Source organism: Aulonocara stuartgranti (assembly GCF_965226115.1).
Source record: "Aulonocara stuartgranti genome assembly, chromosome: 5".
In the NCBI taxonomy this organism is placed as follows: domain Eukaryota; kingdom Metazoa; phylum Chordata; class Actinopteri; order Cichliformes; family Cichlidae; genus Aulonocara; species Aulonocara stuartgranti.
The window spans coordinates 26,062,857-26,088,208 of record NC_138943.1 but is presented as its reverse complement, the minus strand read 5'-3'; the positions used below and the strand labels follow the sequence as shown (position 1 = coordinate 26,088,208).

Sequence of the window (25,352 nt, the reverse complement as noted above, 5' to 3'; positions counted from 1 at the left end):
GGCCACACATTAGAATACAGTGTCTGTTTTGTCTTGAATAAGAAAGTTGTAAAGGTTGTCAGCGTGTCAGTTGCTTCTGACAGATCAGTACAGCGCTTAATAAAAACAGAAACAGAAATAAAAACAGAAAATTGAAACCAAGTCTGATCAAAGTAATCGATTGCAGGCTGAAAGCAGGCTGTCTTTTATGCAGTGAGGCCCAGTTTCAAGATGTGAAGAAACCAACTAAACACGCCATAATCCCTATTTCAACATTGATGCTCTACAGTGTGTTTCCCTGAAAAAAGAACACAAGGAAAATCTGAGCATGTTTACTGTGCGCTCAGTTCAGTTTAACAGGGCAAATATTTGATGGAGTTACATACAGTTGCTTCTCCTGGATAATCGCAAACAGCTCTGCCCTTTTAGTTTTACATAAACAATCCTGAATAAATGCATTCACTTTATCTTTGCAGACAGCATCCACACGATTAACATATGCATTTATGACAATAACCATTTGAATTCCAAATGTGTGAGTGTTCGATTGTTCACTGTCACCAATTAAATTCACATAATGGACAAAATAAAATTTTGCATATAGTGATTTTATGTATCTAATTAGCACTAATATGAAATGCAGTATTATATATGATGGTGCTTCTTACAGCCGTTGATTAACACAATATTAACAGCAAACAAAAGTGCAGCGTATAATGTTTGTGTGATTAATAAACAGCAATACTGGATCAAATCCTAAGAGGATACTAAATGGTGAGTAGAGAGGCACTTTACATGTCTTACTATGTTAATGAAAACAGGGGAATTATGTAAATTATTGAGACAAAGCACATCTGTTAACTAAGAAGAGGCTGATTTTTGTAAAGTCAAATATAACAGGCATATCTTGTTTTTCTCTCTGCTAACGCACATTGTTCATGTGCTTTAAATCCATTTAAGAATGTGAGGTGAGTCATTCTAGTTTGAAATGTGCGAGGGCATCATTAGAAAGCGTGTGTTGGAAAAATGCTGACATTTTAGTGGTCTGAGTTTTGTCTTATGTTCGCCAACACGACCAAACAGCGATCTCCAAAAACCTGCATTTTTGATGGTACAGAGCAGAATTACTGCCTTTGGAATTGACAGCATTAGTGTTGAAAGGTTTTAGAGCAATATGCTCCTAACCAGAGGATGTTTTTTCAGGTAAGATCTTGCACATTTCATCAAGACAATGCTAAGTGCATACTGCATCTATTACAGCAGCATAGCCTGCAAGCAGCACCTTTCGTCAACTAAAAACATTTGGACCATCACGAAATGAAAAATACAGCAAAGAAGGCCCCGGACTGTTAATCTGCTAGAATCCTATATCGGACTTGAATAGGACAACATTTCTCTCCTAAATGTCCAGCAACTAAACTCCTTAGTTCCCAGATGTTTGCAGACTTTTGTTAAATACAGAGAAGATGCTACACCGTGGTAAACATAGCCCTGTCCCAACTTTGCTCTTTGCATGTGTTGCTCTCATCAAATTCAAAATGAGCAAACATTTATCTTCAAATTAAACATTTTCTCAGTTTAAATATTTGATTTTCTATTGTGAATAAAATATGAACGTGTGAGATTTGAGACTCTCGTCCTATGGCAGCTGAGATAGGCTTCAGCCCCCCACGACACTGAATTAGACAAACAGAATGAATGGATTGATGGATGGATAGAGATATACAAATTATTGCAGTCTTGTTTACATTTTACACAGCTTCTCAACTCTTCTGGTATTGGAGTTGTATGATTCCTCCCTTCAGTGTACTTTTCTTAGGCAACATTGATTCAATGCAGTCAGTACAATACAGGGGGCAGTATGTGTTCAAACATTTATCAAAGATCTTTTTGTTCGTAAGACTGCAAAAGAGTTAGGCTTTTAAACTTGTCACCTTTGATGTTTCAGCATGCCCCAATGAATGGGCCACTGTTGTGTGTGTTTGTGTTGCAACTCAGTGAAGCAAAAGAAAAAAGAAATCACTAATGCAGGAACTGCAGGAAGGGTATTGATTTGTGTCTTTGAGTACAAAAACTAAGGAGCTACATTTAATGACGCTGCAAAGTTAGCAAAATACACATTCACAGGGCATTCAAGCACATTTTCTTATTCTCTGTTGGCACGTTCAAAAGAATAAAAAACATAATCTATCTGCTTTCTTTCACATTTGAACTGACTATGAAATCCAGCATCATTCTTAATCTCTCTATGTATCTAATCATACACAAATTCTTCCTTTGCTAGCAGAATAAAGACGTTCAGGTACCTCCCCATGGTTGTTTGGTGGAGTTTTCTCCTATAGATAGCACTGCAGAAGAGATTTGTGCTCAGACTGAAATTAATCCAGTGTGAAATCATCAGTCCAGTCAGTGCTGTACCTCAGGGAAGCCCTGCAAGAGCGAGGGTAGCCATGATGCTGTGCACCACAGCTACGTTCCATCAATGCTTGCTGCTCGCGGGCAACACTGTACAAGCATCTAAATGACAAAACATGTCTGTTCATGTTCATCCAACACTAGCATACTTACTGTACTCGTGTTACATTCAAATGATTTAAAATCAAATACTCTGACATTTCTATTCTGATCGGGTTTTAGCCTCAGCAACCACACACCCTCTGAGATTTATTATTCTCGGCAAAGGACAACAAGTTCTGCCTCCCACAGCCTTCAGGATCTATGAGTCTAGGCAAGGTCAAGGCGTGCTGTCTTTATGGAGCTCTTTATGAGCCAGTTCTCCTGGTGGTTAAGCGGCTTTCATGTATTCAACAACAGCAACCAGACAGCGAACATCACATTAGTACTGCACTTATATTGTTCCTGGCAATAAGATGCTAAAATAGGCAATAGATGAAGACGGAACATCAAAGTGGTGATGGGGTGGAGGGAAAAAGAAGTAGATCTACTGTACCTCACTGGGGCGGCCAAAGAGCTTGTTTTTGAGGTCAGTGAAGAGCTGGCTCATAGAGGAAGAAATCCTGTAAAAATAAAGATGCCTTATCAACTTCAGGGATTATAACAGACTGTGTCATTTTAATTTATAGTATGATGAAAATGAAGTTACGAGCCAAGTCCTCTAAGACTCTGTCAGACTTTCGCTAGACAGCTTAACTTTGACTTGCAGAAGTGAGCATTATTATTGCCCTTTCTTCATGTTTTTCATTCTCTTCAATATTGCTTATTGTGTTCCATTCATTTAGAAATTCAATAAGTCTTTGAAGATAAGAAAACATCACATCTTAAGAGATAAAATATTTTAATTAAAAACCCAAGATTAGATTAGGAAAATGCTTCTGGAGGCAATAAATCTGCAGGAACTAGAACAGGAGAAATATTTTTCTGCTTATGCAATATGCCTTCAACAAATTGCTCACTAAAATTATAAAGCAGTAATTTGACTATGTACATCAATTACAAGAAGCTCTTTTTCTTTTTTTGAATTCCTGCAACAGAAAACGCTTTAAACAATTCAGCTTTACTCTGTGCTGCGACAGTCATACAGAAATTTAAAAGCCAAATATTTTTTAAAAAGGCACTAAATATAGACTGCTGTGTCACTCTAGCTTTACTTTTCTTTTTTTCTTCTGAAAGATAGGTTGAAGTTGTCAAAAAATGTGAGACATCTTTCAAAACAGTTTGTTACGTGAGCACATCAGGAGAGAATAAAGAATTTCTCACTCTTTGTTAGTATTTGCGTACATTTAGGCAAATAACTAGGCATAATTGTAATAATGTGTATGCATCTGCTACCAAAGCAGAGTCAAAAATGTTTCTGACATTTTCACAGTCCATCTAATTGTCACGGCTGTGAGCCACGAGTCCAAGTATTGTCAAATGTATTTAGAGAGCTTGAGTGCAATAAAGAAACAACTGTGAACATGGAGGGACTTCCTCAGATAAACATTTTACAGAGGAAACAGCAGTGTCACGGAAGAGGAATAAGGATATGTGGTGGCCCAGCGAGGAAAAGATAACAAAATACAGGAAGAAGCAGTGGATGTAAGCTCTTTTCTGATTCCCGAGGGGGAATATTTGGTGTGAGTTCAGTGACAATTTGTGAAAATGGAGTGACGGAGTGTTCCCTGATCTGGTGGCCTGGCTTTTTCAGGGACATTCACACAGGAAGTGATTCACTCATGCTTTGTTGCTGTATTGCAGACCGCCTGATTTAGGAAATGCACCCTGAGAGCTGAGAACCGTAATTGCTGCAATAAATCTGCCAAATTATCTGAAGGAAAACTGTAAAAAATAAATAAATAAATAAAAACTCACCGACTACATCTATATCAGCCCGGTGTTGTGCAAAACAGACGACTGTTTCAAGTGACAAAGTGGAATATATAACTGATACTTTTCTGAGGAGGACTGAAGTGTTTCAGCTGGGTCTGCTACACTGTAGAGCAGACCTCATTACATCCAGCCATTAAGTTACTGTTCTTGCTAAAACAGCTGCAAGGTCTTCAAAATCAGACACTGGATGTGACTGCTGGCACAATCACAGTTCTGTAAGTGACTATGACTTTGATGCAATACAGCCTAAATGCTAGAGAAAATGAATGAATATTGCACAAAAGACAGGAGAAGGAGAATTACAGCGATGCTATAGTTCATCACTACAGAACACTGTTAGACAAGCGTTCTTGTAATTTCTTTAAATAGCATTCAGGAATAATTCTCCTGGTTTCTTAAAAGATATTAAAGAGCTCTTCTTTGGACCTAACACGATGCCACACTGCTTTAATGATGCTGAGGTCCGAGCTCAAGGGAGTCCAGTGCATGACTTATAATTTTCCATTCTGTGTTTTTCTATCTTGCAATACTTTTACTGCATTGGCAGTGTGTTTAGGATCATCGCCACGAAGGTGTTTCCAATTAGTTGCCTTCTAGTATTTTATGGTGGATCACAATCAAAATCTGAAGGCACTTTTCTGTGTTTATAATTCCATCAATTTTGACACGATCCCCAACACCACTGGCTGAAACCCAGCATCAAACATGACACAGCCTCCATCATGTTCTAGAGACGGCTGCAGATACTCAGTGGTATATCTCTCTCCTGACCTTCTCCTAACATACTCTTGATATTATGAACCACACTGTGAACTTAATTTTTTGTCCTACATGTTGTAACACAACTACTACACACCAAAAGCTGCTTAAAGACATAATTATGAAAATTTGCAGAATCGTCTGGGTCTCAACTAGCGTAAACCACCTTTCCGATGAAGATGATGAATTGGAGAGACGGCTTGTCATAAAACCATCTTGTGAGTTAGTGGATTAGTTTGCGACCACTCTCTCTCATTCATTCATCTTAGATCTGATGAGCCAGATCTGAGATGATGCAGCAGCCCTGGTTATAGTAATCCATTACCAGCGTTTGTTACACGTTGATTACCAGCCTGTGAAAGTCATTCTACGTGACTTTGTCGAGATCTCCAAAGAACTGCTGATGAACTTCTTGGTAATGTCTGGAGTGATCTATGCACTATCTATTACTACAACAGCAGGTATTGGAAAAATAACAGAACCAAGACAGTGGTATATGCACATTTTACAATGTTAGAGTTTCAACAGTTCACGGTGGAATTAATCATCTGCTACTGAGACAATGAAAAGTACATATTGTGTCTTTAGTATTCGTTAAATGATTTGTTGTTTGCTGTTGGTGGAGGCCAAGTAATGTATTAAGCTGTTAAATTTAGCAGTTTCTCTATTACGTAAGCACAGCCACCGTTTAAGGTCCAAATGACTGAAAAATAGCAGTTCAAGGTAAACTTGACTTCAACTCATATTACTTGAATTTCTAATCAAGTATTTACTGCTGAAAGTTTAACTTCTTAGTATTTCAACAATAAACCCTCACACTGGCTTTGTGAGATGTAAAAAATGTGAAGATTATGTTGCTCACCTGCAAAGGTTTTTTCTTTTTTTCTTGTTCTTACATTTAAGTTCCATGAAAGAGAACGACACGGCTCCAGAGTTGCACATTGTTTATTTTATTTGCCCCCACATCATGTGGCCGTGATGAGCCACAGAGGTAGGGCTGATCAGTAACTTTAAGGCCAACACCTCAGGCCTAACCCTGAACTACTTCAAGCATAAATTAAGTCTGCTCCCTTGGGTTCATCTTTCATTAGCCACGGGTCATTTGTGCATTTCATGTGTGTTAATGTGCCACAGTAAGTTCCCTGTGACAAAATTTGCATGAGTGAATGAGTTCACCCCCCCCCCCCCCACACACACACACACGCACACACATAGAAATGTCAAATACTTCCAACTCCCTCCAAATTTTTCCTGAAGCATAACTGACAGCCTTCAAGCCATAATCAACGTGTCTGTAGCATTCATGAAACTGTAATTAACCTTTTCACCAAAGTAATATTACAAACAGCATAAACAAGACAGAGAAGCATATCTTCTAGGGCCAAAAACCCTTCACACTCAGTGGGCTTGCATGAGGGAAGTGTTTTTGGCCACCAGATCTTTTTTTTTAAATCTTTTTCTACCAACATGCACATAAAGATGACCATGTTATGTTAACTTTGCCTGGAAAACAGCTAACAGCTGAAGCCAGATGCATAAAACCATGAGTAAACATGTATATATGACGTTCTATTACTATGTATATGATTTCACGAAGAAATATGTATGTCAAGAGCTCAGAGTGCTCATAATATGTCTAATATCTCATTCAGATTTGCATTTAGATTACACATCATTCCAGCCTCTAGTATATAATATAGTTAGTTGTATGCTGATATATTGCGTTGATTTTGGGAAACGACTGATCATTGCTCAAACGTATTATAAATGAGGTCAGTACCGCAGTGTTCATCCAAGTTGAAAAACAAAAGCTGCATGAATAAGAAACAATAATGTGATGGCTAATACATTGGCTTTACACTACTGCATATACACTACTGCATATATTGAGGTCATTAATTCTGCCAATATAACATTGATCTTGGAGAGTGCACAAGGCTTTGATTTTTGCATTTTGAATTATGGTGCACTGCCAGCCTCTGGAGCTCTTAGGGTCACATGAGGAGGAAAAAAAAAACAATTTCAAGTGACTGAGCAGTGTTTAGTGACGAGTGCAGATCCTCCCAGCAGAGTTTTGCTGCAGGGCTGGCTCGCCCGTGTACAAGCTAAACTCCTCATTGTAGTTCACGGTGTTCTGGTTTCTCGCAGCTTGAACTGCACAAACAGTAACAGTAAGTGCTAACCAGGAGGCCTGAATGCAGCAGAAACTCACTGAAGCAACATTATCCTGCTGAATTAGCTCAGCTTTCCTGTGACACACTTTTGGCTTGGAGGCAGCGTCTCTGAGCAAGATCTAAACATTTCATTGCAGGTCGCATAGCATGTCTGCTGCTCATCAGCCCCTGGTCTTTGTGATCACTCATTCATCTCTTCTGCCTCTTATTGTTCACCCACAAAACTTTTTTTTTGCCACTCTGTCTAATTGCTTTCTCATAAACCCTGCGCACACATTGCTTTTCATATGTCAGATTTTCTTTCTCTTATCTTTTTTGCATGCTGGGAGTTGATCATTCACAATCCTGCTTTGATCTGACTGGAGGAGCTGCTTTGCAAATAAACAATCAACACGCTCCCCTCCTCTCCTTAATCCTGCTCTTTTCATTTTCACTATCACATAACAAAAGGCGTAATGCCAGCAGAGAATACCCCACTGAGACACTGATGCCAAAAATTCTGTTTTCAAATACATAAACATCACATCATATTCCTGTCTCATTTGTTTCTGTCTGCAGTATATAGTAAACTGTACATACGTATGATATCTATCTATCTATCTATCTATCTATCTATCTATCTATCTATCTATCTATCTATCTATCTATCTATCTATCTATCTATCTGTTTGTTTGAAAAGGATTTGTAGATAGAAAACACATGTACATCACCGTCACCACCACTACTGGGCTCACTGTCACCCACACATGTTAAGATCACTATGATGCTAATTTTTCCACTAGGTGACTATGTGGTCATTACATCTGTTAGTCATGTAAGCAAAACATAGAGTATTTTTTTTTAATCAACCACACTCACTTTGCTCCATGGTTACATTAAATTACAGGGCAGAGTGCTCAGTTTGCTCTCATATTTTTCCTTTGTTCTGAACAGCAATGTTTGGCTATCCCTATTGTGATCAAATGTCACTTGCTGAAGCTCGCTCCTGAGAGAATACTGCAAAAGGCTGCTTTGCTATGTGAGTGCTACTTTCTTGCTCTACTTCCTGCTCTACTTCTTGTCCCCTATAAGTGACCTTGCTGTGGCATACTTTCTTTAGCTAGTCCATCAATGCTGACAAATGTTGATGCTATTGTAAGAGTTTTTCTTTATTATGTTTAAAACCTTTTAAATGGTAAGATAACAAAAGGCAAGACACAATAGAAGATACAGCACCAACTAACCACCACTATGAATTTGATTGTAATATCTTATACAGTGATTACTGTGAAAACTCTTAGAGGCATTTACGGTTCTGAGACGATGAATGTTAACAAGCCTGGTGAACAGGATTTGCTCTTTTGGGTCCCCCTGAAGATGCAATTTCTGGTTTTGAGTGAAATACCCAGTCAACCACTGGCCTCACACACAGAGCAGCGAAACGTGGATCAAGCTTGCAGTTAGACAGCAATTAAACAAAATTCTGCAATGCGGCACCTTGCCTCAGGGTTTTGCAGAGGAGGGTGTGTTTCATTGTGCTTTATAATTTAACACATGAAACAATCAGAAAAATATGTCCCTCATTTTCACGGCCTTGTTCAAATTAACACCACTTACTTTTACCATTCACTCTGTGACCACTGGTACAATCGCTCTCTGTCTCACTACTCACTAAAACTTCAAAGCTTTGCTGTGCCCTTAAGAAGACTAGTAGAATTGGAGATGACTCTGATGTAGTTGTTTGAAGAAGTCGGGGTGAAATAGAAGTCGGGGATAGAGAGTTGGGATAGGGATGGCTAGGCTGGATAGTTAGAGCCATCTACTGATCAGAAACTTGGTGGTTTGATCCCCGGCTGCTCCAGTCTGCATACCAAATATCCTTGGGCAAGATACTAACCCCAAGTTTTTTTTTCTGATGCATCCATCGGAGTATGACTGGTAGATAGAAACCATTTAACCCTTGTATGGTGTTCGGGTCTGTGAGACCCGTGTTCAGTTTTTTTCAAAAGAAAAATTAAACAATTAATTATTTTTTCACGTGTAAATGTGTTGTGTCTTTCCACTCACTCCACTTGATTATAACTGATTTATTTATAACATTTTATATAAAAGAAAAACGAGAAGCACATTAATTCATAAATGTGATCTAACAAAGGTAAAGGGAAAAAATTAACCATGTTTGCTGTTCATATGTCTTGTAATTGGGATGAAGTAAACATCTGTTGAGTAATTTAACATAAAATTGTTTGATAGTGTTAATTTGGAAAGCCAAAACTCTAGCGGGTCCACCAGACCCATGAACACTGGCTGAGTAACAAAAATACGAACACCACACAAGGGTTAAGTATAATGGGTGAATATGGATGAATCAGCCATGTTGTATAAATGGTAAATGGCCTGTATTTGTATTAGAGATGGCACGATACCACTTTTTTATGTCCGATACTTGTCATGGTCTCCGTGCCTGCCCGGCCGGCCCCACAAGGCTACATTTGCTGTTTCGGTTCTCTCCCTCTCTGCCTGGGTGGAGCTCACTGTGGGCTCCCGCCCTTGGCCCACACACCTGACAACAACAATGTCATCACCGGGAGCACTATTTGAGGATGGAACACAGATCCTCTCGTCGCTGGATGATTGTACTACTGACGTTAGTGTTCTCACAGCTCCTGTGGACTTGTGCTTCGTGATTAGTTTGTGACTTCCCTTCTCTTCTGCTTCAGACCTTCCCCCCCGGACCTGCGACCTCCCTGCCATGTGAACGTGTGTGAGTGTGGGCAAGAAGACGTGAGCGAGTGTGAGAGAGCTACCCTGTGATTCCCTGGAGTTTTGGATTCCCTTCACTGTATATATATTGTGCACTGGAACTGTAAATAAACTGCATTTTGGAGACATCTAACCGCTCTGCGTTTGAGTCCCTATAACCAGATCATGACAATACCGATACCATAAATTTGGATATCGGCCGATACCGATATGAATCCGATAAAGTGGTTTTTAATAAATAAAACTGTTTTTTTAATATCTTGCTGCATTTTGTATAAGTTCAAACTCAAGTTTTAAAAAATAAAACACTAAAGCTATTCTCTTATACCTGTATGCAAAAAATACACTGCACCCAAAATATTTCATAGTTCAGCAATACTGTCTATCCTCCCTATTCTGGTATTTTAAAGAGTAAGCAACCTAACTAATAGGGTTCCAAACTCCCAGCAAAAAAAAAAAAATAGGGAACCACCCTCCACCTTATGATGCTTAATCGACGTAATCAACTTTAATTTGATGCAGTGTGAAAAAAATGCACAGAATTAAATTATTTTTCAAATAATTAAATAGATTCAACATCTTTCTTCAACAGAACTGCAGACTGCACAGATGGTACCTTCCCAAAGGAAAAAGTAGTATAGCTTACTAGGGTATATTAGACTTAATAGTTACTATATACAGTAATGGACTTCTATTCATTTTACATCAGATTAAAACTTTGGGTATAAGATTCAGATAATTCATTATTAAAAGCTAGACATTTTAAATGAGAATAAGAAAGAAAAGTATGTCTTTGTGCCCCCTTTCCCCTGTTAACGCCCTATCGGCCCCCCTGGCTAAACTTTGCTAGATCTGCCCCTGCACAGTTACCAGCGTCAGCTATGTAGAAAAAGATCCTGGTGTACAAAGTAATATTAAATAAATTCTAACGACAGATTATCAAGCTTAAACGTGCTGCTGTTGTTCAGCTGCTGGTTTCCTCTTTCTGGCGCGAAGTGGGTGATAAACAAACAAGAGAGACGGACTCGCGACAGAAAAGCCGATCAGCTTAATCAGTTTCACGATTGAAGTCGCCCCTTTGAGTACTCCAGAATCAGAAAAGTAGTATAATCAGTCCACTTACCAAGTTATAGGATGCATAGGATCTATGCTGTCCTGTGAAAAACTAACTACATCATTACTGCTTGCATTGGAAGTAAGAGGATAAGCAGCACCCAGCTACTGCTAATGAGATGCATTTGATTAACTGATCATAAGCAAAGCAGCCTTGAGCTTTTCAGCTAATTTGCTCCCAGTTTTTCCAGAAATGGATCTACCACCAAATTCACTCTGAGGTCAGACCATGCAATGCCTCAAAAAAACTAGAAAAAACTCAACCGTTAGATCTCAGACTCTACAGGCCTCAGCTAGTATGTAACATGTCAAAGTTCATGACAGTACAATTAGAAAATATCTGAACAAGTATAGCTTTCTTGTAAGGCTTGTCAGGAGAAAGAGTCTACTCTCTAAGAAGAACATGGCAGCCGGCTTAGGCTCGCAAAGTTGACTCTGAACAAACCACAAAACTTCAGCAACAATGTGCTTCTGACAGATGAGGCTAGAGTGGAGATGTTTAGCACAGAAACATGTCAGCACAAACACTTCAAACTGACTGTCAAGTATGGTGGTGGAGAGGTGAAGATTTGGTCTCGTTTTGCAGCCCCAGGAGATGTGCACCTTGCACTCTTCAAGTCGACCACAAACTTCTCTGTATACCTATGTACTCTAGCGGGAAATATGATCTGTACAACTGTTAATACTTGGCCCAAACTGGGTCATGCAACAGGACAATGATCCAAAGCACAGCAAATCTACAAAAGAACCTCTCAAAAAGAAAGGAATCAAGGTGCTGTCCAGGGTTATGAATAGGATCAAAGTCCAAATGTCAACCTGACTGAAACGCTGTGTCGGCACCTTAAGTGAGCATTATAAATGAATGCCAGCAAATGAAACGAGGCAAAAATCTAGAGTAGGGTAAAATTCCTCCGCAAGCATGTGAGAGATCGAGAAAGTCATACAGAATACAGGTTCTATAAGATATTGAACTGTGAAATGTGCCCAAACGTTACACAATCGCATACTGCCATGTGATGTACAATGGCTTATCCAGCCTAACCAGTGCAGACAAATCACTGGTCACTGGAAATATTCACTCAGTATTAGATCAATGATAACATCATATTGCTTAGAGAACTATAAATCACCATGATGACTGCTTGGAAAAATACACCTAAAACCAACTTCAGTGTATCAGCCATCATTGAGCTAAGAGTGTCTCTCATCTGATTGCCCATGGGACTCCTTGCTATGGTAACAACCCCACTAATGACCACCATTGTGGCAACAGCTGCAGTCGTAGCAACAGTTGGCTATTGCAGCTTTTTCACACAGAGACAAAAGGACAAGAGGGTGAGGAGGAGGAGAGGGCAGGAGGCTTTCTGTCATCCGCAGTCAGATGGGGCATGCATTAGCATCTGGTGAAGCTCCTCTCGATTCATCCTGTTTTTTAATCTCTTCATCTGTCTTTTATCTGTAGGTTACCTCATTTTCAAGAGATAACTGACCGCTTAATTCTCAGACAAATGGATTTTCAGTTCATAAATGCAGAAATTGTTCCCATCATCCCCATTACAGTATTCCTCTCTTTTGTTCATTTCTTGCAGCAGCTTCTACCCAAAAAGAAAACAGAAACAATATGTGTTAAGCAGCTCCCTCGTCTATCAACCTAATGTCATTCACCCACCCTAGTGATTCTTCCATCCCCCTCTTTTTAGCATCCTTATTCATTTGTTCAAGTTGCACACTATAATTTTTGCATCATATCCTCTCACCTCTCTCATGGCTTCTGCCACCTCATCCCTCACACTGTAATTTACCTTTCTTTATGAGTCTCCAGCTCTAACCTTCTCCCTGCCTCTGTCTCTCCATCAACACCTCCCCTCGGGCTGCGAGTGGCCCGTGTGAGCGAGAGTGCTGAGAGAGCCTGAAATATTGATGTCCCTAGGCGATGGCAACCTCCAGCAGTCTCTGCAGGGGGTACAGGCTGTGGCCACAGCCAGGTCGAGTCAAAGTGGGTTAACTTTAGCATGATGAATGGCCCTGGCGGATGGAGGCAAGGTGCAGTGAAACATGACGGAGTATGTGCGCGTATGAGAAAAACCATGTTATCCCAACTGCCAGCTGGCATCTTCACATCCATCTGGTAATTTGCTCCCAGGTAATCTGGAGCTTTATCCAAGAATGTGTGTGTAAGAAAAGAGTGAACTAATGAGTGGCTTTCCCCCCTTCCCCCCCTTTTTCCCTTATTCCTTGTGGACTAAGCACAGTTCTCCAGTCTGAGATTTGCTAACGGATCTATTTGTTTATGTGCCCTTCCCCCATCCCTCTCTTCTCTTCTGTTGTTTTCCACCATCTTCTTCCATCTCCTTTGACATCTTTCTTCCCCAGTAAGAAACCCATCATCTTCCTCTCTCCTCATTTTCTTCTTGTTAATCACAGACTTAAATTTAACAAAATATATTATTTTCTATGTATCCTAAAGATGCCATCTGCCTTCTTTTCTTATTGACTTTTTCTCTCAAGTGAAGGTGACCTTGTCAAAAGGATCCATAAGAATTGCCATGGAGACGGCATCCAGCTGGATAATGCTTATGGAGAGAGAGGGGGGATGGGAGGGGCAACAGGAAAAGGCAGTATGAGAAAGCAACGGGGTGAAGGCAGATTCATTACAGATGTGTTTTCTCTGACTCCAGATTCACAGTCCCATCACTCAGGTTCAAATTACTATGATACTTGCACTCGCCATCTCTGTCATTCTCTGTCTCTCTGGATTTGTTACTTCATGATTTCTAGGGTAAGCATAGCTCTTGTCCTGATTAATATGTATTTCATTTAAATCAGTTGCCAGGTTATATGTTTATTGTTTTAAACAGCTTTGAAAGACCCATAAGTCTAATTTCCAAAATGAGATATAGCATTCTTGGACTGGGGCAAATGTCTTCATGGCCAAAGAATAAATCTTCTCTCCTTGTACTGAAGTTAGACCCCTTTTCCAAAACACTTAGAGGAAGATAGCAAATAAGTGTGTGTCATATTAAACGATGACACACTGCTTACTTTGTCCAGCAGTAGTTTACTCAGCTGAATATGCCTGAAACTCTGTCACATGCTAATGTGCATCAACTGTAAACACTGATTTGAGCAGAGTAAATAAAAGTACTAGATTGGACCGTCTTCATGCAGAAGATGAATAAATACATTTTCGTTTGTCTCTATGTGGTTAACACATATTTCTTGTTGTTTTAAACCTCTTAGTGGCAGAAATGCGGTTGTAAATTCAGTTGCAGCCTTGATCAAAAATTGATAAGGTGAGAAAAACTGAAAGCGCAAATGCAGCTACGGTTTATATACCTATGTGCTTGTACACAGCAAGAGCTTTTCTCTTTGTACGAAAATGGGCTGATAAGCAATTAGTTTCTTGTCTTTAGCTGCTCTGATCCGTGTTATGATTTCACAATCCAGCTGTGGCACGTACATGAAAATCATTCAAAGATAAAAGGGTAAAAAACAAGAAATTCGTGTTGCCTTTCCAGTGTGACACGGTTATTCTCTATTTCACATACATAAAGAGGAGAACACTCAGTAGCATAAAGTCATTTGAATTCCAAAAAAGGAAAACATGCTTTTTCACTGACAAATTTTCTGCCCACTGGTTGTTTTGTATGTGAGATTCAATCAGGTCTGCAATGCGTCACTCACACAGACGTAGGCAGACATTCACAGCTGCCTGTCAATATTAGGGCCATCCTTTTTTCTAGGCATTGATTCTAAATCTAAATGTATATTTACAGGATATACTTAAGTAAATAAAAGAAACACGGTAGTACTTGATCTATGACAGAGACTATGTTCGATATATGTGTTTATTTTGTGCAGTGCATAGCCTACATATGTGTGCTACATGAACGATTGCGGTATACATTACCATCAGAGGACCACAGTATCTACTGAACCCCAGTCAAAGAAGGAGAAAAAAAGAGAACAGATGTTAAGGCAAAAAAGCCACTGGCCAAATTCATTTTTAATAAACTATTTTAGAAAGAAACACTTGTGGCTGCCTCTTTCATTGACTCCCTCAGGTGCAGCAAGCTGCTGAGTTTTACTTCAGACTGCAGCAGAAATCAGAGTGTTTAACTTTGAGCCAGACTGCAACAGTTTAATCTTGAGTCAAATAAACCCAAAATTGTACCACATATCGTTTCTCACAAGTGAGTCAGAAATGTAATCTATTGTTTATAATGTACCATTTCCATTTGTAATTGCAGCATGTATTACTGTTACTATTATTGGACTTATAGGACAGAACAAGCTCACTACCGGATGGATTCATTGCTGTTCCATAAAGGTCATAAGTCAAACAAACAAGGTGCAACATTAACATTCATAGAACTTGAAACTACATTTTTAATGTAAATCTAATATTCACTCAACTCTTATTGAGACTCCCTTAGTCATTCAAAGAGGAATATGGATTTATATGGATTTATATGGATTCATATGGTGCTGAGTAAGCAGAGTAAAGTGTCTGTTTGCTGGTATTAGGAATTCAAACTTGCTTTTTTGCTAGCAGTGCTCATGAAAGACGTGAGAAAGAACCAAAATATAAAAGGTGTGGGCGAGAAAACCAAAACAAATGGCTGAAAGATGCTAAAATATCCTCTGACGAGCTGAGAACTGCACATTCGTGTGCCAAATCTTACTGGGTTCTTCTCCCCAAATTACACATATAGTCCTGTGAAAAAGAATGTTTTTCATAGGACTTTATGCGGTCATATCAAAAACTAAATGCACCCAATGATTCAGTATTTTGTAGAATCACCTTTAGCAGCAATAACTTGAAGTGATTGTTTTCTGTATGAAGGAATTTTGGTCCACAGTTCAGTTCATTGAGGTTTGCAGACATTCATTCATGGACAGCTTCTGTTCAGTCAGGTTGAGGTCTGAACATGCAGAGGAGTTCATGGTCGACTGAATAGCTGTAAGTGGCTCAGGTCCTGTGACTGCTCAACAAACCCAACGCAACATCTTTTCCCTGTGTGTAGTGGCCAAATATTTCTAAGTTGATGTTGTCTGTCTGATGGACATTACTCCAGAAGTCTTGGTTTATTCACATGCTACTAAACAAACCTGCACTTCCATGTTCTTTTTAGATATGTAAGAAGCTTCCTGGTGGCTGCCCTTCCAAAAAATTCCCAACAGTACTGAATTTTAACATTTAACATGCTAACTAAGGCCTGCAGAGTCTGACGTGTAGCTCTTCAGCAGTTTCTCAGACAACTGCACAAAAGTACAAAAACAGAGAAAACCACAAGTGGAATAATTACTTAATGTGGGTTTGTGCATATGCATGTGTGCAAATCACAAAAGTACAGTGTGTATGAGCTTACCTCTGTATGTATGAGGTCATGCAAACATATGTAATGGTTCGGCCTTGCTGACTGAGAGCAGTGTGGCTACAACAAGCTGTGCACTCTAATAGCTATTTGTGGAGGAATAGATGGATGGCAGCACCTCTGTATCTCTGCCCCTTCATTGATAAAAAGCATGAGAGGGCACTTGACAGAGAGGGTGTAAAGAAGTGGGAGCAGGGATGGCAGTAAGTTAGGATGGTGCTATACAAAATGAAATAGTTTGATTTTGTGGAGAAAGTAGCCATGTCTGGACACAAGACATGTCAATTTGCAGCAGTTGTTGCCGCTTGGTCTTCATTCAAGGTGATTCCCATCTAACACCAACATACTAGCAAGTTAACCTTTCATGCAGCACAAAGGCGACGCCTCTTTTCCTGCTTTAAAAGGTGTTTTACAACCTGCCCTAAAGGAGGCATAGTGTTGTCCTACATTATCTTTTACTTCGAGCTACTATGAAATGTGTTGCAGACGATCTTTGAAATGCATGAAAGCCATCTTCCTGTGTTTACCTTGTGTTGTTTCCATCTGCTGTGCTTTGCTTTCAGTATGTGAAATCACTGCTTTTTATATGAAACCACTGGATAAAAAAAGTTGAAGTAAAATATTCCTCACACATAATTAATATTGACAACTGTTCTCCCAACACAGACAAATTATTTTATGCCCCTCAGTGGACAACCTTTAATGTAATCTCTTAACTCCAGTTATTGGTGTTAAATCCTTACAGTTAATTAATTGTCCTAATTAAATTAATGTATGATTAATTTGTTTTTTATGATGGAAAACAAATATTAATAAACAATATTTGTATAGGTAAATAAGGTAATCAGCATTTAAAAATACTCTAAATGGTCATAAAAAGATGACAATCCTAGTATACCGTACTGATAGCAAGCTGATAATTACATATACACAAGTCAAGCACGGTGTTAATGGTAACACTAAATAAAAAAGTACATGGCCATCCATAATAGAATTACAGTCATAAAGAGAAGGACAAAACATACAAAAATGTAATATTTAAAACTCAAATTCTGCACATATAAATTAATCACATCTTGTTGCTGGAGCTGTTTTTGACTGCAGGCACATGAATATTTCGCTACATTTGTGGTGGAGGTGTAAACCATGCAAACACAGAGCAAACTAAATTAGCGTGGAAAGAACAAAATGGAGCCAGGGGAGCACAAAATTATAATAATCGTGAATTTGCTTTGCGCTCTGGGATATTAACTGTCTTAGGACAAAACCCTCATTTTGGCACTTGCATTAAATTCCCGTTACAGAAATATGTGGTGAGTTTAAGGATCATATCTGTGCTCTGTGGCAATGTGACTGCAGCTGACCAAAACGAATACTTTATTGTGACATCATTTACCATATTAACATGTTAAGATGAAATTCCATCCATCCATCCTCTTCTGCTTATCCGGGGCCGGGATGCCACTTTTTAAAAAAACTCCCAAATGTCAGCGCCTCATTGCCACAAGGAAGTTCCTGAGCCAAATTTATACCTCAGCATCTTTGAATAAACACATAACCCATCATAAATCACCAAATGAGGTCAGTGCTTGATGAAGCTGACTCACAAGCTTACAGCGCAATCCAGATGTAGTAGTGGCACATTATTTTAATGAGCTGAATGAGTCTGTGTGTGACCTCTGCGCTCAGAGAAGGTTCTGGTCGCTAAGAGGTTACCAAGTGGTCAGATAATGAACTCTTTGCACAGATAAATGGTAAATGGCCTGTATTTATATAGCGCTTTTACTAGTCCCTAAGGACCCCAAAGCACTTTACATATCCAGTCATCCACCCATTCACACACACATTCACACACTGGTGATGGCAAGCTACATTGTAGCCACAGCCACCCTGGGGCGCACTGACAGAGGCCAGGCTGCCGGACACTGGCGCCACCGGGCCCTCTGACCACCACCAGTAGGCAACGGGTGAAGTGTCTTGCCCAAGGACACAACGACCGAGACTGTCCGAGCCGGGGCTCGAACCGGCAACCTTCCGATTACAAGGCGAACTCCTAACTCTTGAGCCACGATCGCCCCAGATAAGGATCTGGTTCAATCTGATTACAATTTTAGCAAGGGCTACAGCTGACACTCTGCATTAGCACACTTAGGATTAGACAAAGGTGGGGAAAGTGATCGGTGATGATTTTTTTCTAATTTGTAGAGCGCACTAACAGCACCTCACTGAAATTAGCTTTGCTATTTTTAGTATAATCTAAAATGTTATATGCTTGAAATCTTTGAAATGTTTCAGGGCAACAGTCATCCAGCAAAGAACAGAGACACACAGAAACACAGACGTTAAAGGTGAACTGTTATGTTCTTTTCAACTTCTATATTTTATTCCAGAACTGTATTAGAGTGATTAGCAGGTGGCCCTTTATGCAGCTTTATCCTCTGTCTGAAACAAGCTGTTTCTTTTCTGGTTTCTCTAACCCTCCCCCTAATCCCTGAAATATCACTTTCTTCTAATTACCAGAGGTGTAAAAGGATGATATTTAACAGAAGCCAAAATTAGTAACACACCTAAAAATACGGAAAAAAAGGACGCATCGGTAGGAAAACCGAGCTTGTAGTTGTAATCTAGTCTGACTGCTCCGAACTATCATTAAAACATCTGGTTTCAATAAACAAAGATCGTGACAGCCAAAATGCTAAACTTGAGGCTTTCTAATGGAAGAACACATACGGGAAGGTGGGTCACAGTTGCTAGGTCCTTACATTTCATGCAATGTACAAACATCTCAAATATTCTGTGTTTTTTGTACTTGAATTGGATCAGAACTTGACAGTTAAATAGCCTCTCTCTATTGAAGTACCAGAATACCGCTTCCTGGTATTGTTTTTGCCACACATCAGTATCCAGTGACCAGAGGAGATATCCACCTTTCATCTGTACTGTCAGCACTACAGCTGAAGTGAGCTATTATCTCCCAGCATGGGCAACCCCTAAAGGATTAACCAGAAATCCTTCTTAAATCTGCCCTCATCATAAAAACCATGACACAAGCTCTTGCATGGATACTGCTCTACAAACAGTTATAATAATACCAACAGGCAATGTCAGAATCCAGTCGCTAACAACTATCAGCATAACTTTACCAGCTAGCTCTACCCTTGGGTTCAGATGTCAGGCTGTCACAGCGATTCACTAATCCTGTTGCAGCTGTCACCACAAGAAGTTCAGAGCTTCCTCTTCTGCTGTTATTAGACAGATGTTTGCTTTTGTTGTGTTACTTTTCTTCTCGAGAGATTATTCTTTGTTTAATTATTTTCAAATTAAAACAAAGTGATCTGCTGCAAGAGATCAAGTAGACGAGAGAGGAGGAGCTAAAAAGTAAGTCGGCTTCAGTCGAGGATCTCACGGCGCTTCTCTCTCCTTGCATATTTAACATAAACGTTCCCAGGAATGGCAGCATATGCTCGAGATACTTTGGCTGCATTAATAGAAAGTAGTGCATGAAATCCTGCAGAAGAAAAACAGATTCTGATGGCATGAGTCACGTCAGTGTTAACAGATGATATAGTCCCTTAAGCAACTGTCAGTGCCGTGATAATCCTCCTATCCCCATATTTAAATGCTTAAGTAATAAACTGAAATAACTGAAGATGACGTGTCAGTTATTAAAATTAACATTAGCATTTTTGGAAGGCATAATGACACAAATCAAGCCTATGTAAGATCCAGCACTTTGTTCATAAAATACATTTGGTCTTGCTATGAGTCAACGATGACGAAATCCAGACATATTAAACCACGATGGCTCATGGCTGAGTGGAGCTAAAGCTGGCACAGGGACAAAATCTGATGGTTCCTTGTGTTGTCAGGACATTGTCCAGGTCATGATATAGGTCAAAAACAAGGACAGTGGCAGTTTCTGCAAGGGGAGGGAGAAAGAAGGGGGGGATGGGACAAAGAAAGAGGAAAAGAAAAGGAGGTAAAGAATGCAGAGAGAATAAAAGCAACAGCATTAAAAGAGACAGAAGCTGACCTCATAGCACCCTGGCATTAGCTTGCTCAGAACAGAGCCTGGATTTGGAAAAATCAGAGCTTTCCACTGTAAAATAATCCACATTTGATAGTATCCTATCAGCCTGATTGGTACTGACTAGTGAGAAGACGCAACAAACGGATGCACGAACATTTCTCTGTCCTTCCCACTCACATAAACATAGCACACTCTAGACTTCACCATCTCTGCCTAACAAAAACAGTCCCTTTGCTGGGGCTACAGATTACCAAGCAGGGCTTTTACCTCATGTCACTTTTATTAATATGTCCAAATGGCTAGTTGTTTGTCTTTGTTTGTGTGTGCATGCTCACAAAGGCAATGGTCATGTGTGGCCATTTTAACGGCCTGCACAGCCTAGAAGCATGTACATTTACATATACTTCCTCTTCATTTAGCATCATTTAGCTCCACAGAAGCACCACTCCTATTTCTATTAACAGCAGGGCTGACAATCAGGTCAGCAGTTGGCCTATTTAAGGCACGACAAACTTAAGGCCTCTTGCTTGTTTAGTCATTTAAGCGCTTATGCTGGAGTAAATAACACATAAGCTAGGCATAAAAACATCTAAATATGCACACTTGAGGAGATGTTTCACAAAGCATGCTTTTTGTTGCACCTTAAAGGAGGTCAAGTGAGGCTTTGTATCAAATATGCACGGGCTCATGCGACCAGCTAACAGCCCAGGACAAGTGCAGAGCTGTCTTTGTGAAGGTCAACCTTCTTACTGCCTCTTTGACACACACACACACACACACACACACACACACACACACACACACACACACACACACACACACACACACACACACACACACACACACACACACAGTGGTTATCCAGATGGCTCAGCACACTAAGTATATGTCTTTACTTGCAATGTCACAGAGAGCGAATTCTGCTGTTAATTCTGTCTGTGACCTTGGTCACACAACATGACGTACGAGATGTTACACAAGTCAGAGAATGGACTAAAGCCCAGAAGTCTACAAGAACTAATTACTACTCGTGTCATTGATCTTGAAACAGTGATGACCTAATGTTTCTAAGTATTACCACTACAAACCAATATTTGTATCCCCAAACATCTGTACATGATTCGTTTTTCCAAATCTAATTCTAAGGCTTTAATGAGTTGGTAATTAAATTGACTTCCAGTACACACTGCTATACTTTGGTATTATTATAATAAAATGAGATGAGCACACATTTCAGTAATTGAAGGAGTTTAGACCACAGTTTAGGGCCATAATGACTAATCACTGCTTTTGAAAATTTTACAGTAATGCTTCACTCACTCTTGCAGCAAGACTACAATGTTAGATTTTATCCTTACACCTTTTTTTCCTGCAACCAGTAACATGACTCACGCTGTAGGTCAGTATTACACAAAAAATACTTCAGGATAAGTACTTGCCACCACAGGAGGAGGAAGAGACATGTCCTGAGGTAACAATGACCATCCTGTTTCAGTCAGTGCGCTCTTGTCTCAGAAACTATTGAATGGACTGATATTTTGTACACACTTTCGCAGCCTCTCAAGATCAACTGAAATAACTCTGGTTTCATATAACTCCTCAAGTCTTAAAACACATTATTCATTCTAAAAATTTAAGTTAACCACACAAAGTGTTGTTGTACAGGAAAATGCTCCTTACGCTTGTAATTTTCTCTAATTTCACTAACCTCCCTCTTGCTCCTTTTTATATCATTGTCAGAGTTAAATAACAGTGTTAGATTATACTGATAAGACAGCCATAGACCATCAACCATACAGCTCACTAGTACTACAGTAATGTATTATTTCTATTAGAGAGATTGTGTTTTTCTTTTCATCTTACTGTACGAACAAATGCTCTTGGTCAAATATGATTTCATTATAATCTGCTCAGTAATGGCATTATCTTAAATAGGCCAGATACAAGCTGGCTATATGCAGCTATGCAGCTGGTACGCCTGCCTAAGTTGACACATAGAGCATGAAAATAAAGAATCAGGTCATGGGCATTTAATATGAAGGCGCCGTGACTCATATGATGGCAGGAAACAATACAGTGACATGACAAGATGTCAGTAATATTGGAAATGTCACCAATTCACAGTAGAACTAAGGGAAACATTATTACCACAGTGATTCATTCCTTTGAAATGAACTTCTGTCTCGCAGTGATGAAGCCTATTTAAAATTACAGACACCAGGGTGTATTATTGCTGCCACACGACACAAGGTTTGGATCAGACGGCACTTTTAAGGTTAACAAAACACTCAGCACTAATATTCTTTCTTCTCAGTATGCTATTCAGTGTGTATCGTCTTATTTATAAAATAGACAACAAGTCAATACCGTGTACGGCACATTTATTTTAGTCTACACACACTTAGATGGAAGAAATATCACAAATAAACTAAACTGAGTGTGAATTTGTGTTTTCCCGTCATTTACTTAATGCCGTTGCTGGTAGGGGGTAGGTAATCAGATAAATAAATTTCCACCTGATATAAAATGAAATATTTTGGGGTGGAAAATGATGCAATTATAACACAATCACAGTCTTCAAAAACAGTTTTTTTTAGTTAGTCACAGATGTTGATGAATCCGAGAGTTAAAAACCAGGTTGTGATTGTGGAGCGTTCACTGGCGGAGCCCAAGAGATCGTATATCGAATGCACTTGTCTATAAAGTGTTTTCTCTTTTATTGTGTGGTACTGCTGTTCATTACTTGCTTGTACCTTTTATGACTCACTGATAAAAGCATAATAACCTCCACCATGGGTGCATCAGTCAGAGCATCAACTCTAATAAAGTCATCCAGAGACCAAATAGATCCCAAGATACAAGCTATGGTAACGTCTTAGAGAGCAGAGCAAACTATCAAGTAAAGGGCATGTTTTTCTTTCTTTGCCTGTTAGAGTTAGAATACAGCATCAACCATCACAAAACTCTGGCTCTGGCATCAGTGTGCTGGTAATCCAATTTTTGAATTCGTTGCAGTTTGTCTGGCATCACTGACAACATTTATCTTGTTGGTATGTGTCTGAACTCTTTCACTCTTTAATACAAGTCCAACTCAGGTCAAGGGCAACAATGCTTTCATGCAGTGTATTCAAGTTTTTCTCACATCGGAAAAGCTTCCCAGAATGTACAGAAATTGCTAAATTGAAAAAACAGCTATAGCCTGCACACCTTAGGGCCCTTGTTTCGTTGTCTGTTGTCTCAGTTCAAAGCCCTCCTCCTGTGTGTTCAGCTGTCTTAGAGCAGTTTGATCCCGTCTCCCTTAAGGACCTGACCGCGATAGTTAGTGGCCTAAGATCATCACACTGCCCCTCTGATTCTCTTCCCCCGAGTCTGCTCAAAAACACTTTTAATATTGTTGGCCCTTTTATTCTGAAATTGATTAATACGTCCCTTACTACAGGCTGCGTCCCACTATGCTTCAAACAAGCTGTAGTTCAGCCTCTTCTTAAAAAACAAAACCTGGACCCAACTGTTCTGTCTAATTACAGGCCCATCTCAAAGCTTCCTTTTCTATCTAAAGTTTTGGAGAAAGTGGTCTATCTACAGTTGCAGGCACACCTCGATTCTAATATGATCTCAGAAAAATTTCAATCTGGTTTTAAATCATTACATAGCACTGAGACAGCACTTTTAAGGATTTTTAACGATATTCTCTTAACTATGGATTCTGGCAGCCCTGCTGCCCTTTTACTGTTGGACTTGTCAGCAGCTTTTGACACGGTTGACCACGACATCCTGTTATCACGGCTAGAATCGCATGCTGGCCTAAAAGGATCTGCCCTTCAGTGGTTTCGCTCCTACTTGACAGAAAGGTTCTTTTATGTCAATATGGGCCCCCACAACTCCAAATTAGCTCCTCTTAAATACGGCGTTCCTCAAGGCTCTATCTTGGGTCCCGCCCTCTTCGCACTCTATTTGCTGCCATTGGGCTCCATCTTCTCGCGGTACAGCATTTCATTTCATTGCTTTGCGGATGATCTACAGATTTATCTACCTTTAAAATCAGGATCAGATCAACCGCAGCTCTTATTACGCTGCCTTGACGACGTTAAACAGTGGTTATCATTAAATTTTTTACAGCTAAACGAAAACAAAACTGAGGTTGTTATTTTTGGCAATTTCAATCATATCGACAGCACGTTGGGTACCCTCTCCTCGTATTGTAAAACACATGTAAAAAACCTCAGAGTTTACATTGATGGTTCTTTTAAATTGAATAAGCAGGTGAGTGCAGTAGTTCAGTCCTGTTTTTTTCAGCTAAGACAGCTAGCCAGGATAAAGCCATACCTTCCGGCTGACGTCTTCGAGCGTATCATCCACCTTTTTCTTACTTGCAGATTGGACTACTGCAATTCATTGTATCCGGTTGTTCAGTGATGACGCGACGAATCCTACTTCCGGGTCTAAAGTAGTCTGCGTTTAATATGGCTTTTGTGTTGTTAACATGTTTAATGTTATGTATTTTCTTCTATTTGATCTCAAAAAGCTCCTAAAACAGTCAGTGATCCCTGTTGACCTCCCTCGGCTTTTATTACCACTAATCATTTATTTAAGCTCAGTCTTTAAAACCTTAGGATGTAACTACAGCCCAGCCTATGCAGCAGTATATGAATGACTAACCTCGTATTGTGGATGGATTATCTCAGTTGTTCTCCTGGCTGAAGTTTGGTCCTTTTACAGCATCCTGCCATGCGATTACATTTGTTCCTGACCACCGAGAACACTCATGGTAACTTTTATCAAGTGGAAAAAAAGTTAGCTTGTTTATATTATGCTAACATAGCTGTGTCGCTAGCGGTCACCTAGCA

The 25,352-nt window shown here is 39.6% G+C and overlaps 1 protein-coding gene across 6 annotated transcripts in view; it reads right to left on the bottom strand.

The window, feature by feature from the left end:
- dlgap4b (discs, large homolog-associated protein 4b) overlaps positions 1-25,352 on the bottom strand; it is a 146,565-nt gene that overhangs the window by 105,694 nt on the left and 15,519 nt on the right. For 5 of the 6 annotated variants that reach the window (XR_014276933.1, XM_082534347.1, XM_082534350.1 and 2 more), the window contains exon 2: positions 2,930-2,996. The exons of the other annotated variant lie outside the window; for it this stretch is intronic. The gene's annotated coding sequence lies outside the window, so the exon portion shown is untranslated. The remainder of the gene's footprint in view (positions 1-2,929; positions 2,997-25,352) is intronic. 6 annotated transcript variants of the gene reach the window in all.